General features: G+C 40.0%; 1 protein-coding gene across 1 annotated transcript in view; it reads left to right on the top strand.

Annotated features, from left to right (window-relative positions):
- MAF (MAF bZIP transcription factor) overlaps positions 1 to 14905 on the top strand; it is a 314165-nt gene that overhangs the window by 52763 nt on the left and 246497 nt on the right. The window lies entirely within an intron of this gene.

The following is a 14905-nucleotide window of genomic DNA, read 5'->3' as shown; positions in this document are numbered from 1 at the left end:
TTCCAATGTCTTTTTTGCAAAGAGATTTCATGCCATTCAACGGAATTGTGTTGAACATTGTGTGAATAATTGCGATTACAGGCAGAAGGAAAGTGGATTAGACTGATCATTATCAAGCATTTCAGTGCCAGGAGACATTATCTGTAAAATTTGTTCAGCTTCCTAGGTTAGCCTAGCCCTAGACTAAACTTTGGTGTTTCTTGGTAATCTCCTCTGTGGCTGTCAACCATCCCATTTAGTCACCTGGCAAAGAAAGCCATGACAGTGGTTTTGAACCAAGACTGAACTTGGTTGTTTTCTTGTAGATGTTTCATTACCCAAATTTGGTAACATCATCAGTGCATCAGTGCATTGTAATGGGCTGATGATGTTACCTAGTTTGGGTCATGAGATGTCTACAAGAACAACCAAGCTTAGAAAACATCAAGGACTTCCCAGTCATCATTATCCTTCTTCTTCTCCTCCCCCCCCTCCTCCTCCTCCAAGTTGGGACAATCCTCCACTGAGGATAACTAAAATCTTTCTTGAGTCAAGCTGAATTCCAGGCATTGGTGAAATTCATTTTTTGTAGGTGTAGTGTGGCTTGGTGGGCATGGTGTGGCTTGATGGGCATGGCTTTGTGAGCGTGGAAGCATACTGCAAAATCTCCATTCCCTCTCCACTCCAGGGGAAGGATACTGCAAAATCTCCATTCCCACCCCACTCTGGGGCCAGCCAGAGGTGGCATTTGCCGGTTCTCCGAACTACTCAACATTTCTGCTACCGGTTCTTCAGAACCTGTCAGAACCTGATGGATTTCACCCCTGATTCCAGCTCTACTTAGATGCACTGAAGTTGTTTTCTTGGCAACAATGTACTGTAGAGATGGATTACCATTGTTTTCTTAGAATGATGGTATTCCCTTTGGTACCCAACAGGCCTGACACCGCTTAGCTTTAGGATCAACCAAGGTTGATCTTAATCACCAACCAAGAGGCCAGAGAACAACAGAAGGATCTGTCTGGATGCTGCAAAGCTGGTTTTCTGAAACACAATTCGCAAGAAGTCTGTCTTTATAGTTTTGCTATAGACAACTTCCTCCTCCTATTTTCCCCACAACTACAATCCTGTGGAGTGAGTGACCTGGGCTGAGAGAGTCACTGGCTTAAAGTCACCCTGCTGGCTTTCTTGAACTCATGGACTTGAATTCATGGTCTCCTGGTTTCTAGCCTGGTGCCTTAAGCACTAGACCACACTGGCTCTCTCTTAACGCTTGCTATGCTCTGGGGAGTGGGGTAAGGTGCATTCATAAAAGTTTTTATTCCGTAACATTAAGACCATACCTTTGGAAGCCACCCAGTTTGGAGAAGTCGTCACTTAGCCATAATATGGTTTGTTTAGTTTGGCTCGTTGTGCTACGTGAACTCAGCCAGGGTGATTTATTTTAAAAATCAAGGTTAAACCATAGCTCAGCAGGATGCATGAATCAATCCCGTATCTTCTACTTTAATCAACCCACAAGCATTTCCATATTAGCATTCTCTGCCAGTTATGCTATTCTAGTATGCATTTTTAGTGGACTAGGTTCTCCAGGAAACTTTGAATTGTAATTTTTGGAATGGAAGTCGCTCTGAAAATCAGTAGGATTTGCATGTGTTAACTTTTTTAGACCATTTTCAAAGGTCTAAAGGGAGGATTTAGGAGGAATGCTTTCTGTTCAATGTTGTGAATGAAATTTGGAAAGAAAACTGGTTGAAAACAAACTGACCCATTTGTCCAAAGTATCCCTTTTCAAATTATGAATAGGAACTCTCTTCTGGAAAAATTAAGCAGTGGGACAACTTCCAGAAAAAAATCTTTGGGTTGAAAGATTTCCTGCACTGTTAGCCTCTTGGTGTGTGCGTTATAACTAGTTGTGATGTGCATATATTGGATTAGCATGATTAAGATTTCCAGATGTTCCATAACCCTATCACATTTATGGCACTGGTTAGTCTCTTTTAATTGTACAGGTAGTCATTGACAAAGACCCATTTATTCAGTGACCATTCAAAGTTACAATGCCACTGAAAAAAAGTGATTTATGACTATTTTTTCACACTTATGACCACTACAGCATCCTCATGGTCACATGATCAAAATTCAGACGCCTTTTTTTTTTAAATTTGAATTTATATCCTGCCCTTCTCCGAAAACTCAGGGCGGCTTACATTGTGTTAAGCAATAGTCATCCATTTGTATATTATATACAAAGTCAACTTTTATTGCCCCCAACAATCTGGGTCCTCATTTTACCTACCTTATAAAAGATGGAAGGCTGAGTCAACCCTGGGCCTGGTGGGACTTGAACTTGCAATAATTGCAAGCAGCTGTGTTAATAACAGGCTGCATTAGTCTGTTGAGCCACCAGAGACACCAGAGGCTTGACAACTGGCTCAGATTTATAAGAGTTGCATTGGGGTCATGTGATCACCTTCTGACAAGCAAAGTCAATGAGGATGTCATTGACTTTACAACGTTACTAAGTCAACAACTGCCATGATTCACTTAGCAACTATGGCAAGAAAGGTCATAAAATGGGGCAAAATTCACTTAACAACTGTCGCACTTAGCAACAGAAATTTTGGGCTCAATTGTGGTCAAGGATTATCTGTACTTACTTCCCAGAACTCATCATGAACTAGGCTTATGTCAACATATAGGATCTCCTGTTGTAGATGCCATTCTTTTACAAATCGAAGCAGTGTTGTAGAAAAAGCTACATCCTTTAGCAGATGTTTGCTACACCCATAACTAGCATTGCTTTTTGAGTTCTGCAGACATTACATATTAATTTTTGCTACATTTTTGCTTTTATCCACCTGCACGGTGTCTTCTACTGCTTAAAAGCTAAGAGATCTTTTTGGATAACACTCTGTTAGCTTTATAATATATCCTGGCAATTTCAAGGTGACAAATGTTAGTCTGTATACCTCAATTTGAACGGTTCCTTTATATAGTATGCGGTTCAGTTCTTGAATTCTCTGCCCCCCACCCCCAGTAGCCAGTCATTTGGATCATTTTACAAGAGTGAGGAAATTTGTGGAGAATTAGTCATAATCAGTAGCTATTAGCCTTGATGGTCATCTACGACTTCCTGTGTTACCCAAAAATATAGCCAAAATAACAGGTGTTGAAGAGTAGCAACAGAAGTGACAATTGCTCTGTTATCCATGTAACTTTTTTGAATGAACTTAACTGGACACTCAACTGGAATGATTATAATAGGTAGTCTTTGTATCACTTATTTACATGTCCATTAGAATAATAAGTCACTTCACTTTTCACTTATTTACATTAACTTATTTACATGCTGATTAGAATAATAAGTCCATCAGCTACTCAGCGATTGAACTTTTCCAGCCCTTTAGGAAGATTATGATTAAGAAAAAGACAGTATTTTCAACTCAAGAGAAGAAAAATCCAGTGTTTCTGTCTGCTTTTCTCTCTCCTCTCCTCTCAACAGTAACTGCAGAGAAAATGCAGGCAATTTCCCTTATTTTTAAACATGTTCCTTTGGATTTAAATTTCTGGACTGCTTGTCTCTTGGCTGTTTTTCTTCTTCAAGCTGTTTTAAGCCATTAAGATTCAAAGGATAAGTGTTTCTTTTTTTCTTCTTTCTTTTTTTTTTTCAAATATGAATTATTTCTTTCAGAAATGACACTATTTGGCACAATCAAGCACTGTAGAAAAAGAAAAGAAAGAAGTAAAATCACTACAGATTCTTTAGACAGCTTTCAAGAAGCAGTGTATTCATTTCTTCAGACTCTTGAAAAGCAATTGATTGGGCTTTTATTTTCCGGTAGAAAACCATGTCTATATTCAGATAGACATATTTGAAAGTAATGTTTGGGGTTCTTAAATAGTACCCTGTTTAACATCCTGATTCAGTCTTCCCACAATTTTAATGAGGGTTTAGCTACTCACTCTCACCAGAAACTAAATTAATGCTAATTTTTTTATGGTGTCAAATCAATGAAATAATAGTGAGGTTTTCACACACACATACACATATGGTGTTTTTCCCCATTCAGCCAGCATCTGTTCCTTATGTTGGGTATAGATTCTGATGCACAGTTCCTCGCGACAGCTATGAGGTAAAAACCGAGACAGGTGTCACCTTTCATTAATAGATCATTATCATCAACCCCCAGGTCTGCAGCTCAGCAGAAGTAACTGTACATTGCTGTCACCTCCAATAGCTGTTTCAGGAGAACAGGTATGGATGATTTACGTGACACAAAACAAGGGCTTAATTTCTCAAAATTGAAATGCTCTCAGTATAAGCTAATCAGAGGTTCCATCCTATTTTACAGGATGATGGCAAAGGAGTTGTAGCCAAGAACCATATATATGGTTCTTTTCACTGGTGGGTTGCTAACAGTTCACCCCGGATTGGGTGAACCGGTAGCAGCGGGGGCTCCACCCACCCGCCTGGATGTCTCTGCATGTACCCACGAGCAAACCAGTAGCAAACAAAATTGAAACCCACTATTGGTTCTTTCATAGTCTTGAAGGATCCATCTTTCTGAATTCAAGGTCTTGAGATAGAATAGAATAGAATAGAATAGAATAGAATAGAATAGAATAGAATAGAATAGAATAGAATAGAATTCTTTATCGGCCAAATGTGATTGGACACACAAAGAATTTGTCTTTGGTGTATATGCTCTCAGTGTACATAAGAAGAATAAAATACATTTACCGAGAATAAAAAGATATGACACTTATTGATAGTCCAGGTTACTAATAAGCTATCGAATCGTATTAGGAAACAAGTAAAAACAATATAAATTGAAAGATACAAGCAATGTAGTTATAGTAATAAGTGGGAAGAGATAGATACTATTAAGGAAGAGAAGAATAATAGTAATACAGTCTTAGTAGATTATTTGACAGTGTTGTGGGAATTAGTTGTTAAGCAGAGTGATGGCAAAACTCTCCTTGTGTCTAATTTCTGGTGTGCAGTGCCCCATAGCCTCGTTTTGAGGGTAGAAGTTGAAACAGTTTATGTCCAGGATGCGAGGCATCTATAGATATTTTCACAGCCCTCTTTTTGACTCATGCAGTATACAGGTCCTCAATGGAAGGCAGGTTGGTAGCAATTGTTTTTTCTGCCGTTCTAATTATCCATTTATATCAGCGGTGAAATGCTCCCGGTTCAGACTGGATCGCCCGATCCGGTAGCGATGGGGGCAGGTGGTTCGGAGAACCAGTAGCAGAAATCCCTGCCCCCCCCATGCCCAGCTGAGCTGCGCGATCATCAGAGGTTGGGGTTTTTTTACTTTTAAAAGCATTTTTTCTTTGGCCAAAAAAATGCTTTTAAAAGTAAAACAAAAGCCTCTTGTTGAACGCGCAGCTCAGCTGGGATTGTCAGAGCCTTTTAAAAATGCTTTTAAAAGGCTCTGATGATCCAAGCTGAGTTGCCTGATCGTCAAGAGGCTTTTTTTTCTTTTAAAGGCAAAAAATGCTTTTAAAAGAAAACAAAAGCCTCTGATGATCGTGCAGCTCAGCTGGGATCGTCAGAGCCTTTTAAAAGCATTTTTACAACCTCTTTGGCTGAAGAGGTTGTAGAAAAAATGCTTTTAAAAATAAAAATAAAAAGTTGGCCATGCCCACCCAGTCACATTACACCCCCCACCAAGCCATGCCCACAGAACCGGTAGCAACGAATTTTACATTTCACCACTGGTTTATATATTATATATTTGGACATGTCTCCTAGAATTTCTATTCAGGGAGCAATTAGATGCCCTTGGGACTACACAGGTGCTGTTCCTGATTCCAGTCATGTGGGACAGTTCACGATCAATAGAGTTGAAAGGGATCTGAGAGGTCATCTATCCCAACTCATTCCTGAGATCCACTGGACAATCTCTGACGGGTACCATCCAGGCTCTGTTTGAAACCTTTAAGACTGCAGTGAACTCAGATCATTAAGAACCCTGATGGCACAGTGGTCAGAATGCATTATTGCAGACTAATTCTGTTCACTGCCAGGAGTTCGATCCTGACCGGCTCAAGGTTGATCTCAGCCTTCCATCCTTCTGAGGTTGGTAAAATGGGGAACCAGATTGTTGGGGGCAATATGCTGACTCTGTAAACTGCTTAGAGAAAGCTTTAAAGCACTGTGGTTTATGTGTCATTGCTATTATATGGCAGTCCGTTCCATTGGCTAAAATTGTGAAGAAGTGCCTGCCAATATATATCCTGAATTTACTTCCTTGTCATTTCAGTCCACTGTTTCTGAATTAGACATCTGGGGCCATAGAAGATAATGTATTCCTCCTTCTACGTGATAACTCTTTAGCCATTTACTGTGAAGACTGCTATCTTATCACCTTTTAGCGTTCCTCGGTATTATTTGTTTCATGTCTCTCCTGCTTCCAAATTTTACGAAAGAAAATCGAATCCTTGGATTTAAATTTGTTATTTAACATCTGTTTTTTCAAAAGATACAGCTCAAACCTATTTTATCTTGAAATGCTAATCTCTAAAATTTTAGAGTTTTGTGCACGAAAGCCTGCTTCTTAGATTAATCCATATGGATAAACTTGGTTGATAATGGACTATACAAATAGCTCTGTCTTTGTTCAGCTAATGTAAGGGCACACAGAATATATTTTTTCCCCCAAATGAGCTTTACATTGACTATAAAGATTCACAGACCTCTGCCTAGGCTGCAGCATAGGTGATGGTGGTGGTGAGATGATTGGATCTTAGCCCAATCTAACTACTAAGGAATGTGTAATTTCCCCCAAGGATCTATATCCACAAGAGATGAAGAACTAAGGGTCCTATTTCAAAAAGTTTATGAGAATGGGTGCAGGACATAAACTAAAATTAATGTAAACTGTAATATCTTGCTCAATTAAAGGCTATTATTGTGTATTTAATAGTTCTTTTCTGTCACAATAACTGACATTCAGGGGCAACTTCTCAGGCCTCAAGTTAGGCATCTCAAATTGTTTAAATTCCATTGTGCCCGTTGTGTAGATAGAATTCTCTGATCTAGATACCCCATAATTGCCTTCTGGATCTTTTTCAGAGATCAGTCTGGTTAACTTCTCCTGTACGCATGTGCAAATAAAAATGCAATAAGCAAAGCAGCCCTTACGTTGAAGGTTTGTGTGTTTTCCTGAGTAACGAAACTGGGGATAATCTTCAAAATTCCTTGAGATCACAGAAAATGTAGACTGCTTCCTCTAGAATCAAATCACTTATCCATTTCTCGTTTGACTAATATCTCACCCTATTTCTTCTAACCTGTCAACTATCCAACCAACCACATGCCGCTGAAATACCTAAAGTAAAGGAAAATGATAAACTCCTCTCTGGCTTCAGATTGTCATGCCCTGGTAGCTTTTTAGTTAGAGGAATGTACCTTATTTAGATTGATTTAAAAGATCATTTAAAAAGTACTGTGAGTTCAGAGTGCAGTTGTCAGACTGCTAACTATGATTAGGGATTACAACTGGGACCTTCATAAGAAGGTATTTGCTTCACATTTTAACATGAAATTACCTAATTTTAGCATGAAATTGCCTAATTTGCCAATGCTGGAATATATAGATGAAATGGAATGTGCTTGTATGCCAAACCACATTTTTCCCTCTGATTCTTGTAATGCAGTATAAACTTCAAAAGTTCATATATCATGATGTACAGATAGCTGCATCTAGCACTAGCAATAATGGCTTGGAAATGTACTTGCATTTGGAAAAGGATACCAAAATTGTTAGATTCAAAAAAACAAAACACTTACAAAATGTAGGCATGCTTTATGCAAACTTGGGGAAAAAAATGGTTCCGTCTTTTTTGCTGCATCCTTCCTAGTGATGAAAACCAATAAATGGTCTCAGTTCATAATCTTTCTTTTGATTATCGTCATGTTTTCAATCATATCCTGCCCAATCTGCCCAATCTGGAATGTTACGGTTGTGCGTAGGAACATCCAGGAAGAGATCAGGAAAGAGAGTTTATTAGATCCCTAAAAGATAATTTGGTACTCCAAAAGTTGTAGACTGTAGTCTGAAGTTTGTTTTAAAAAATGTTATCGAAATCCTTCTCTATTAAAAAGATTAGCTCATCCTTTTGCCATTTCATACATGTTTTTCCTTGGTTTGATGGGTTTCTGTCTTTTATCTTAGTAGTTGAAGTGCCCTTTTTTGAGCACTCTTGAAAAAATTAAAAAGCCAGCAAGTTTTTAATTTTTTTTTAAAAAATATATAGATGGAGTTATGAATGTGTGATAACATTAATTAACACTTCTGGAGAAATCCAAACTTTCTGCCATAGTTTTTCATCTGTGCTTTCAAGTAGAGAGAGTTGGGGAACCAAGATATGCACCAACAACATAGTGTAATTCTGAGGGGAAAGGGTACTGTTCTTTTTGAGTTTGAATGAACACAACGGAACCTCTTCCACCGACTGTACACATTGAGTAGGCTTCCTGTTAAATTCTACCATGTAGGCTTGTAGCACTGGCAGAAATGAAACGTCAGTTCATATTTTTAAAATAAGCATAAATAAATATATTCTCCCATCCAAAAACTCAATGTTGCCAGCTTAGATAGTGTTTTGATGGTATTTCAGGGGTGAAATGCACCAGGTTCTGACAGGTTCTGGAAAACCGGTAGCGGAAACTTTGAGTAGCAAATACCACCTCTGGCTGGCCCCAGAATGGGGTGAGAATGGGGATTTTGCATTATCCTTCCCCTGCCACGCCCACCAAGCCACGCCCACAGAACCGGTAGTAAAAAAAAAATTGGATTTCACCACTGTGTTATTTCTATTGAGGACCTGCATATTGAGCAGGTCAGAAAGAGGGCTGAGGGAATATATTTTGGATTGGATAACCATTTGTCTGAAATGGTATAGAATTTCCTGTCTTAAGCAGGGGATCCCTTCCAACTCCGTTATTCTATTCTATTCTATCTACAGACCCCTCATATCCTGGACATAAACTGCTTCAACTCCTCCCCTCAGAGTTATATAGGCATTATAGGGCATTGCATACCAAAACAACACAGACACAAAGACAGTTTTTCCCGCCTTGCCATCACTCTGCTGAATACCTAATTACTGCTATGTAAGACCTGTCTTACAGGGACGCGGTGACTCAGGGGCTAGGACATTGAGCTTGTCGATTGAAAGGTCGGCAGCTCAGAGGTTCGAATCCCCAGTGCTGCCGTGTAATGGGGTGAGCTCCCGTTACTTGTCCCAGCTTCTGCCAACCTAGCAGTTTCGAAAGCATGTAAAAAATGCAAGTAGAAAAAATAGGGACCACCTTTGGTGGGAAGGTAACAGCGTTCCATGCGCCTTTGGCATTGAGTCATGCCGGCCACATGACCACAGAGATGTCTTCGGACAGCGCTGGCTCTTCGGCTTTGAAATGGAGATGAGCACCGCCCCCTAGAGTTGGGAACGACTAGCACGTATGTGCAAAGGGAACCTTTACCTTTACCTTTAAGACCTGTCTTATGTCTAACTATATCTATCCGTGAAGTATGGCTGTAGTATTATTATTATTCCCATCTTCTTTACTAGCCCCTCCTAGACCGCAGTTGAGCCCAAAATTTCTGTTGCTAAGCAAAACAATTGTTAAGTGAGCTTTGCCCCATTTTACTTCCTTTCTTTCCACAGTTGTTAAGGGAATCACTGCAGTTGTTACGTTAGCAACACATTTGTTAAGTGAATCTGACTTCCTCATTGACATTACTCGTTAGGAAGTCACAAAAGGGGATCACGTCACCCTAGGACACTGCAACCGTCATAAATATGAATCAACTGGCAAGCTGAATTCAGCAATTGGCTGAATTTTGATCACATGACCATGGGGATGCTACAGCAGTTATAAGTATGAAAAACAGTCATAGGTCCCTTTTTACAGTGCTGTGGTAACTTGAATGGTCACTATAGGAATTGTTGTAAATTGAGGACTACCTGTAATAAATTTTGAAAAGTATTGGCGGGGATAATTAATTTGCAACTTTAGAAACAAAGGAAGTTGAACTTTTCTGAGGCACTGAATCAAAGTATTGCTACCTGAAAGATAAGAACTGAGGTAATTGGTGGATCTGGGAAGGAGTCCAAAATTGGCTAGTGCCAAGGAGAGCTTTTTTTTTTCTTCCAATAACTTCAGTGGACTTTGGATTAGGCCTTGATTTCTAAGTCATTGCCACTGGGAAGAAGGGGACTGTGCTGCAATCTAGTGGACTTGAGTTGGAGGTGAGCCATGATCTGTCCTTTTTACACAACAGTTCCATGTGCAAAGCCTGCCTCCCAGCTGTGTGTCTTTGGTGTGAAGAGACAGAGAAACAAAAATGTAGCCGCAGAAATTTTAGTAGCAGCATCTACGGAGCTGCAACAGCAGATCGGTCATTGCAAAATATACAGTATTATACCACCCCCCTTTAACTAATGTATAAAACAGTGTAAGCTAGAAAGAATGTTGCATGAATAGAAGATGGTCCCATAGCATTTGAAAGAAGCCAGACAGTTCTTTGAAGTCTTCTGCATGCCAACGTACACCCATGATTTTAAAGTCCACATTTCTAGCTTATTCAGATATGAAAATACTGAAATACTGAAAATACTTCAGAAATATAATACCGGATGGCAATGTAGCAGGAGTGAAATCCAGCAGGTTCTGACAGGTTCTGGAGAACCGATAGCAGAAATTTTAAGTAGTTTGGAGAACCAGCAAAAACCACCTCTAGCTGGCTCCAGAGTGGGATTGGAATGGAGATTTTGCAGTATCCTTCCCCTGCCACACCCACCAAGCCATGCCCACCAAGCCACACCCACAGAACCAGTAATAAAAAAATTTGGATTTAACCACTGCAATGTAAGTGGTACTTGTGTTCTACATATTGTTGAGTTCTTCCTCATTTTAGTTATCAACTGTTTGTTTTAGTGATGGTCCACAAATCCAGCCTGAAGGATTACATAGGTATAGAGAAGGTGTAATATATCCTGCCAATATCAGGGGAGTTCCCATACCTCCATTGCTTTGCAGCCCTGTCCTCTTCCTGAAGTTAGGAAAAATATTCTGGAGAGATATGCTAGAACTCATGAAGCAATACAGCTAACATAAATTGATAGCCACTAGTATTTGGGTTTAGGATTACCTTTATGGTAGAGTCTGGGTGTTCACACATTGGAAGAGTGCATGTTTTTGTTTTTGTTTTTTTATTTGCATTTATATCCCGCCCTTCTCCGAAGACTCAGGGCAGCTTACACTATGTTAGCAATAGTCTTCATCCTATTTGTATATTTAGATACAAAGTCAACTTATTGCCCCCAACAATCTGGGTCCTCATTTTACCTACCTTATAAAGGTTGGAAGGCTGAGTCAACCTTGGGCCTGGTGGGACTAGAACCTGCAAGTTCTAGTCTAATTGCAAGCAGCTGTGTTAATAACAGACTGTTTTAGCAGTCTGAGCCACAGAGGCCCATTTCATTGTGACAGACAGATGGATTAATAGATAACTTCATTTGCATCCACACAAAATTCAATCAACATTATTCCTCAGTTAGACATTTGCTCATTTTTGGAGAATAGTTTTTTTTTTTTAATAAATATATTATAGGACAAAACATTGCTCTTGCTATCCAGTCACTGATCTGATGAAAAGAAATGTACATAGTATTTCTATTTCCTTCTTAGGTTAATCCGAACAAGGATAGTAATGGGATGATCTGAATGAAACATGCTTTATATGAGCCACGGTGGCACAGTGGTTACAGTGCAGTACTGCAGGCTACTTCTGCTGACTGCCAGCTACCTGAAATATGGCAGTTCAAATCTCACCAGGCTCAAGGTTGACTCAGCCTTCCATCCTTCCAAGGAGGGTAAAATGAGCACCTAAATTGTTAGAGGAAGGAGGCTGACTCTGTAAACTGCTTAGAGAGGGCTGTAAAGTGGTATATAAGTCTAAGTGCTATTGCTATTTCCTCCCAACAAGTTGATGGAAAAACACTCAAAAGTATTCTGGTAAATGGGTTCTTGTGGTCTACAGCAATAAGGTTAGTGAGCCAGCTTAAAGCCCTCCTTAGAATGATATGGTTTGTATGGATAAGGTGCCCAGTTGCAATTTCATGCATGTCAATATCTCTCATTCATTGACCAATAATCTTTGGCCTTGCAAAGATTTAATCCAATGGTGGGGAAAAAATCCTTAAAATGGATGACCTGTTAAATAGGTCATGGTACATGATATACTCCAATTAGTTGCCCATCAGATTCTCAAGAAGTACCTCTCATCTCATCCTTTTTAAAGTGGTTGAACTTATTCAAGATTCAAGTAGTAGAAGGGAAGCCTACAAGCTATTATATGAGATCAAGTGATAACACCCAAGGGCCATAAAAAAACTGATGACTGCTACCTTAGTTCAAACTTTCCTTTATAATTGTTACCAAGCCATGCACTAAGCTGGAGCTGGGAAAATTTCAAGCTTCTAATGGGAGCTGAGTTTACTTTGCTTCCCATTAGAAGATGAAGCAAAGAGAAGGCATTTGCAAAAAACAGATTAGTGAAATTGTGGAAAGGCAGGTCGTGGAGTAAAATCATTCATTTCAAGAAGAAAACTTGTGCATCTCCAGCACCCTGGAAATAAGTAGTCCAGGGTTTATTGTAGCTCCAGACCTTCAATGGCCTAAGCTTAATAAAAGCATGGAAGCCATCTGGCTGTTACTGTTAAGCGATGAAGCCAGCTGGGTGACCTTGGACCAATCACACATTTTTAGGAAGATGGGAGTAGGAAGCCATTTTTTAAATCTTGCTAAGAAAACTACAGATAGTCACCAGGAGTCAAGACTGACTCAAAAACACCATATGGTGAGGGATGGGTGGATGGATGGATGGATGGATGGATGGATGGATGGATGGATGGATGGATGGATGGATCAGTGGTGAAATTAAAACATTTCCCCTACCGGTTCTGTGGGCATGGCTTGTTGGGGGGAGGCCATGTGACTGGGTGGGCATGGCCAACTCAGCATCACTCACATCAAGGGGCTCCTCACCGGCCCCTCTCCTCCCAGCCATTCCTTGTCGTGAATGGCAGGAAAATGGGGAAGGGAATATTCCTGTCTACCATCCTTCCCTCAGTCTGTGCTGAGATTGAGGAATGGATGTCAGGCAGGAAAATCCCCTTCCCCATTTTCCTGCCTTTCACAAAAATGGCTCCATTCCCCCTTCCTCCTTCCCCCTTAAAAGGGACAGGCTGCAGCAGCTCCGTTCTGAATGGAGGGAGAAAAATTAGCATTCTCTCTGCTGCATTTAACATTGAATTCTGTGGAATATCAAGCAACTGGAAGAGGTGAACGGTGACCGGCCAGGCGTGGGTAGGGCCAATGAGGGGTGATTACTACCGGTTTGGCGAACCGATGCCAATAATCCCTAGCGGTTCTCCTGAACCGATCTGAACCGGTTGGATTTTACCGCTGTGATGGATAGATGGATGGATGGATAATATGGCTAGTATTTTCCCATGGCAAGAACTTTCTACTGTTGTAAAATATGTAAGAGCTGTGGTGGCACAATAGTTAGAATGCAGTATTGCAGGCAAAGTCTGCCCACAGTCTGGAGTTCAATTTTCATGGGGCTTACGGTTGACTCAGCCTTCCGAGGTTGGTAAAATGCGGACCCAGATTGTTGAGGGCAATATAGTGATTCTGTAAACTGCTCAGAGAATGCTGTAAAAACACTATCGGGCGGTATATAAGTTTAAGTGTATTGCTATTGCTTAAGAGAATCCAACACTGTCAAACTATTTACTAAATCTACACTACTATTAATCTCATCGTTCCCACCACCAATCTCTTTCCACTTATGACTGTATGACTGTAACTTTGTTGCTGGCAATCCTTATCAATATATCCTTATTGATATATTGACCATCAATTGTGTTGTAAATGTTGTACCTTGATGAATGTATCTTTTCTTTTATGTACACTGAGAGCATATGCACCAAGACAAATTCCTTGTGTGTCCAATCACACTTGGCCAATAAAAAATTCTATTCTGTTCTATTCTATATCTATTAATATGTGATTTGAAGCTGCAAGTTTGAGGCAGCCTTCTTTCCCCATTGGCTATAAGCTACATTGCCATGTAGAGACTTCAGCAGAGTAGTAACAGCAAGCACATCAGTCAATGTCATTAGTAGTTGCTTAGTTGGGACTGTGCTCACCTCTAGGGCAGAATGTCATCACTTTGTCAGGCTCTGGCAGGGCTTGGGGGAGGGTCACCTTTTTTGACACTGCAATGCAGTACAAATGAAATGGGCTTGGAAACAGAAAGGGTAGATCAAGCACATCTTTGCTAGCGTCTGCTGCTTGGATTAATATTCCCTCTGATAAAAATAACTTGGGCTCAATAGTTCTCCTCCTTATGATGGAAAAAATAGAAAATGGGTGCTAGATCAAGAGAATGCCAGGTGAAGATCTAGGTTTGCATTCTGCTGCCTTAGAGTTTTGGAAAAGTTTCTGCTAGAATATTCAACAGACATGAACTGCAGTGCTCTGTTGAGTTGAATGCAAACTAAAATTAGATCAAATTCAGAATTTGTCTTGACCACATCTCCTTTGTCTTTTCCTCACCTGACACTAGAAGTTGGCTCGCCTCCCCTTCAGTATTTATTCCGCTTCGTGGGGTTTTTGAAAGTTTGCCCTGTGAAGGTCATAGTGAAGAACTAGTAGGAACAACAAGATCCATTGATTTTAGTGGGTTTGCTCTTAGTATGAGAATATTACACTTGGAAACAGGTTCATTTTAATTATGTCATGTTAGGGGTATAGAATTACCATCTTTGTACTTGCTTTCTCTTTCAAAGTAAAAAGCAACAGAATAGGAATAGAGTAGAGTAGAGTAGAGTAGAG

The sequence above is a fragment of the Ahaetulla prasina genome, chromosome 12 (assembly GCF_028640845.1).
Source record: "Ahaetulla prasina isolate Xishuangbanna chromosome 12, ASM2864084v1, whole genome shotgun sequence".
NCBI lineage: Eukaryota > Metazoa > Chordata > Lepidosauria > Squamata > Colubridae > Ahaetulla > Ahaetulla prasina.
The sequence above is the reverse complement of the archived record's forward strand: the minus strand, read 5'-3'. Positions and strand labels throughout refer to the sequence as shown.